General features: G+C 41.1%; 1 protein-coding gene across 1 annotated transcript in view; it reads left to right on the top strand.

The window, feature by feature from the left end:
- Window positions 1–3,356: 3,356 nt before the first annotated feature.
- ABCG2 (ATP binding cassette subfamily G member 2 (JR blood group)) overlaps window positions 3,357–6,000 on the top strand; it is a 93,476-nt gene continuing 90,832 nt past the window's right edge. Inside the window, exon 1 of the mRNA XM_020988316.2 lies at window positions 3,357–3,447. The gene's annotated coding sequence lies outside the window, so the exon portion shown is untranslated. The remainder of the gene's footprint in view (window positions 3,448–6,000) is intronic.

Raw genomic sequence — 6,000 nt, 5'->3', positions numbered from 1 at the left:
CAGAAAGACCAAGCTAAATGGAGCTTTTGTCTCTTTGTTTTTTTGATGAGGCAGAGTTAAGTGACTTGCCCAGGGTCACACAGCTAGTAAGTGTCAAGTGTCTCAGGCTGAATTTGAACTCAGGTTCTCCTGATTTGAAGGCCAGTGTTTGATACACTACACCACCTAGCTGCCCCATGAGTAGAATTTTTGGCAAGCACTAAATGATGGCCAGAATAAGTGACTGTCAGCCTTCTGAAGCTACACGATTCTCAAAGTGGCCACTCACTAAACACTTTTGAAAAACATTTGTTCACCTGTTTCTGAGCCTATGTTGCTGCTGAACAGATGTCACAGCACCAACCACCCTTTGTGCAGAGTTGCTTATTATGGATTGGTTAACACAATACAGTCCCTCTAACAAGATCAGTAGGTGACAAGAAACTTCTATTGCTATATAGAAATGATAAATTTAAATTCATGCTTCTGGGTCCCTTTGATGTTGATGCCTGTTACAAACAAGTGCCCAAAGACAGAAGCATCCAGTCCAGATCTTGTAACCTTGTCCCCTCTGCTCGCCCAAAGGACGCCTCACCTATCAGGACTTGATTCCTGAGGAATAACATTTTACCTGGTTACTAATGACTCTACCTGCTATGGGAGTAGAATAAAGGACTGGACTTTGGCAGTCATCAAGGCTAGCTGAGCTCCAAACTTTATGGCCAGCATGTGAGAGAGACTTGAGGGATAGAGTGATGATAAACTTTAGCTATACTGAGGACTGGCAATGGGTCTAGCCAAGTGATCTGGGGTAAAGAGCACAATACTAGACAATCAAAGACTCTCCTCATTTGGAGTTAAGACCAATGATGTCTCCCATTGCACAGTTGTTTGTGGGGCATGACAGCACCCACCAAAGACATATTTTAAACAACCAGGTTGGAATGTTAAAAAATAGAAGGGGTTGAAGAGTTGGTCCAGTGCCAACATGAACCTTGGGACAGTGATATTATGTTGTGTGAGTAGGAGCATATGATCCCTCTAAAGAAAGAAAAAAGTGCTCCTTGTTTCAGATGGAGGACATATCTAACCCAACTGGCTGTTGACATGTCCCCAACTGGCAAAATGGCACTTTCCCATCTCAAGGCAAGAGGTCTGATCCTGCTAATCAACAGCTTTGTGCACTCATGTGCCCAGGTCACATATCCAATTTCCTAGAAGTTGTCTGTGACAACTTTTTCTAGTTGCCTTGGCCTCAACATCTTTGTGCCTTCTGTACACCCTTGGAAAAGTAGCTTCTATCTACCTCAGTTGGTAGGCTTCCTTTTCTCTGAGATAACTCAGGTAACTCCTTCCCAGAAAGGGCCTGGCAGAGCTCAAGTGATGGTATTATTAGGAGGCGCTATGCTTTCTAATAGCAGATGGGAAGTGAACCTCTTTATGTTCAATAATTTATGAGTGCCTCATTTCACCTCAATACCAAACAGGACCTAACATGGTCCTGGCTTTATGCCTTCCCCTAACAATTGGTGTACAGAACTTCCAGTGAGGTAACCCCCTCGACCACTATAGATTAGCATCTACTCTATAATTTCTAGTCTTTATCCAGTGTACTGTGCTCCCTCTCAAGATACTTCTTTTATGTTTAACAGCAAAAGGAATATCCTTGAAATAAAGATTCCTGAATTGCAATCTTGCTTAATTTGAATTCTGCTAAATGGCTTTATGAAAAATCTATAAATACCATTTACTCATTAATGCACTGTTGGTTGCCATTTAAAAAAGCAATTTGGAACCATGCCTCCCAAAAGTCAATAAACTTCATAGCCAGCTGCCACTAGGTCTATGCTTCAAAGAGCTCAAAGTAAGGGGAAAAAACCTATACATATAAACTTTCTCATCGCAGCTATTTTTGCAGAAGAAGAACCAAACATACCTGGAAATTAAGGGAGTGACAACATATTGTGAATTATGAATGTGATGAAATACTATTGTACTATAAGAAATGATGGAATGGATGGTTTCAGCAAAATTTAGGAAGACATATATGAGCTAATGTATGACAAAATTATCAAAACCAGGAGAATGATTTACATAATATCATTATAAAGAAAAACAATTTTGAAAGATTTAAGAATTCTGATCAATGCAATGACAAAACACAATTCCAAAGGACTGGTGACAAAACATATTTACCCAAATCTTGACAGAGAGGTGATGGATTCAAGATTCATTCTAAGACATGCACTTTCAGAAAAAGCCAATGTGGACATTTGTTTTGCTTGACATGCTTATGAAATGGTACCTGGGAAGAGTGCCTATAATAGTATTCTCTTTTGTGGACGTGCTGGGGAACCTGCTTCCAGAAGAGTCTGATAATGTGGAGTAGAAGTGCCTTGGAGAGATCATGGAACATGTGTGGACAATAGGTAACTGGCTAACCACGTGGGGCTCTTTGGCTGTGGAGGCATTCAGCCATTTTTTTCTTTGACTTCAGCATTCCTTGGTAACTCCTCCCTTCATGGCAACTGGCAAAAGGATTGGAGCCTACAATCTTGCCAGTTCAAAAGGTCTAGAGGGCACCTTGGCATTCTGGTGTTCAGGATGTTCAGAATTACAGCCAGTGTAGCATCAGTGCCCTGTGGAGCAAGGAATTATCTTTGGGAGTGACCTCAAGGATTTCAGCCCAGCTGTAGCTGAGACAAGGATTCATCCAGCATTAATTTCACCTTTAGATTTGAACTTGTTGGGAAAGATATTACGTAAAAGCTGAGCTACATAAAAGCTATCCTCAGAGGCTGCGGTGGCTTAGGGGAGAGTATGACCCTGATGTATTGGGGAAATATCTGTACTTTGTTCTTCCTGTATCTTTGATGGAAATATTCCTTGAAGAAGGCGACTCAGTGTTAAGTGGTTAAATAGAACTGAGGAACACAGCCAGCAGGAGATTGAACTGATGGCAATACAGAAAACATACTCCCAAAACCATTTGGGTTACTAGAACAACGTAGCAGCCTGGTTCTGGGAAAGTGAACCAAAATATGTATGCTACATATGTTCATCACAAAGGCTTTGTTTTTCTTTTATGGGGGGATGGGGTAGGTTGGTGAGGTGGGATAGGCATAGGCATGGAATAACTCTTCCTTTACAAGTTAGGATTTTTTTTTCCCCTGAAAGGGAAACAGATAAGGCTATCCCATGGGGCTAATGCTAGAGCTGCTTTTTCTTTGAAGTAAACTTCTGGTAACTTTTGATCTTATCAGTTTTAGCTTCCTGGTCAACTAAGGGCATAAAAGTTCATCACACACAGGGATTCAGGGCCCTTTTAGCCTTGGTGAAGTCCAAGACTGAAGGAGTCACCACACTCTGCCTTGTGGTGGAGGTGGGTGGCGGGGGGAGCAGGGAAGGAGACATCTACGCAGGCTAACTGTTGGAGTATCCTTCCTGAATATTCTTTCAATGCTTTGGGTAAGTAAATCTTTTGCTAACTGTTGAATGAACTACAATTGCCTCGATTTTTTGCTACAGCATTGAACTTGAACAGACAGGATACCTGCCTGAGTTAGGCCTGACCATTATGAATAGCATAAAAAGAAATGAAATGAATTGAAGGAGGCTTATTGACACTTTTTTTTTAATGGAAAGGAGAGAGGAGAAGTAATACAGAAAGAAGCACAGACAAGCAGGACAGCTTTGAAAGCTATTGTTATGTTCTTCAGTTACGTCTGACTCTTTGTGACCCGCTATGGGGTTTTCTTGGCAAAGACACTAGAATGTTTGCCATTTCCTTTGCCAGTGAATCAAGGCAAACAGAGGTTAAGGCCCAGGGTCACATAGCCTTGGTCAGACTGATGAAGATGTGTACAGATACTCTGTTGTGCTCTCCACGTGGCTCCACTGTGGTTTTTGTGTTTGTGTACACGTGTTTATATATGCTTTAACAAAGATTTTGACAAGCACCAACATTTTACCTGCTCATTTTTTTCTTAAACTGCCTTACTCTTTTCACATGGTGGGTACACACATATTAAAATAGAAGCTATGACCAGCAATGCTTGATTAAAAAAAACACCAGATATGGTCGAATTTCATCTAAAATGAGGGTTGTTCCTTTCTTTTTGTTAAAAAAAAACCCTATTTTTTATTATGAACTTGGCATTTATTAATAGACACAAAGATTTATATATATTTAAAAGGGCAGAAAAATATCAAACTCCAAATCTATCATTATGTTGATTACAGCCTCTCAAAACTGCTATCCTTTACAACATAAATTACAATATATAAATTGTTCTCCTAACTTTATTACATTCCTTGAATATAATTCATGGCTGTCAGAGCAACTCATTTTTCTCTCATTTGGTTTGTATGGTTTTGACAACAGGAGTTCTCTGTTTTAATCAAAGGTAATGGATTCTTTCAAATAGTCAGTCCGTCAACAAGTATTAAGCAATTATTATGTTCCAGACACTGTGGTAAATAGCCGGAAATATAAAAAGGTAAAAACACAGTCCTTCCATCAGTTAATACATATTTATCAAGCACATACTACATGCCAGGCACTAGGGTAAGTGCCGAGGATACAAGTAAGAAAAAGAAATCGGGGGGGGGGCGCAGCTAGGTGGCACAGTGGATACAGCACCAGCCCTGAAGTCAGGAGGACCTGAGTTCAAATCTAGCCTCAGACCAAACACTTGACACTTACTAGCTGTGTGGCCCTGGGGAAGTCTCTTAACACCAATCGCCTAAAAGAAAAAAAAAAAGAAAGAGAAAAAGAACCGTCCCTGCCCTCCAGGAGCTCACAATTTAATGGGAGTGGATGGACAGCAGGTGAACAAATATATATGTGAAGCATGCTACATACAGGATAAATAGAAATTAATTAACAGAAGGAAGTCACTAGAATTAAGAAGGTTTCCAATAAAAGGTGAGCTTTTGGTTGAGAATTAAAGGAAGTCAGGGAGGTGAGTGGTTGGAGCAGAGAAGGGAGAGGCATAGGGGACAGCTAGAGAAAATGGCCCAGACTGGGAGGATGGTGTTGCCCTCTATAGTAACAGGGAAGGGAAAGAGGAGGATGGAGCTCAGGGGAAAAAATATTAAGTTCCATTTTGAGCATATTGAGCTTAATGATTGACGCCTGAGGCAATGACATCAATAATTGAGCTTGAACTGGACATCCAGTTCAAGATGTCTGAAAGAAAGGCAGTAGGAGATTTGAGACTGGAGATCAGCAGAGTTTGGGGCAGGAGAGATAGATTTTAGAGTCATCAGCACAGAGATAGTAACTAAATCCATGGGAACTAAGGGGAAGTAGTACAGAAGTGCTGAAAAGTAGTATAGAAAGGCCAAAGTCAGAACCCTATGGGAGACATACCATTAGAGGGTACGATCTGGGTGAGGATCCAGGAGTCAGATGGGTAGAAGGAGAATCAGGAGAGAGTGGTGTTGCCAAAACCAAGGGAGAAGAGAGGATCAAAAAGGAGAGAGAGAGAAATCAACAGTGTAGAGGCTGTAGGGAGGTCAAGGAGAATGGGAATAGAGAAAAATCCATTGGATTTGGCAACTAAGAACTCAGTCATTTTGGAGGGAACAGTTTCGGTCTAATGGTAAGGCTGGAAGCTGAATTAGTGGGAGGAGAAAAAGTCAATGCATCTATAATCAACCACCTTTTAAAGGAGTTTAGCTACAAAGGGAAGAAGAGATATAGGACAATAGTTAGCCAGGAGGGAAGGATCAAGTGAGAGGTTCCCCCCCCCAATAGAGGAGACAATAGGAATGTTTGTAGAGAGTTGGAATGTTGTTTGTGGACAGCAGGAATGTTTGTAGACAATAGGAAATGAGCCAGTACAGAGGAAAAGAATGAAAATGAGTGAATGAGTGAGGATGACAGAGAAGTCAATCTGTTGGAGGAGACTGGATAGAATGGAATCACTTTAACAAGCAGAGAGTAAGCCTTGGTAAGGAGTAAGCAGTAATCACTTCATCTTGTAAGACGGGGGAGGAGGGAGGAGAAGCTGATAG

This window comes from Phascolarctos cinereus, unplaced genomic scaffold (assembly GCF_003287225.1).
Source record: "Phascolarctos cinereus isolate Bilbo 61053 unplaced genomic scaffold, phaCin_HiC Scaffold_9;HRSCAF=440, whole genome shotgun sequence".
Lineage (NCBI taxonomy): Eukaryota > Metazoa > Chordata > Mammalia > Diprotodontia > Phascolarctidae > Phascolarctos > Phascolarctos cinereus.
Note: the sequence above shows the minus strand (reverse complement) of the source record. Positions and strands in the feature narration are given on the sequence as shown.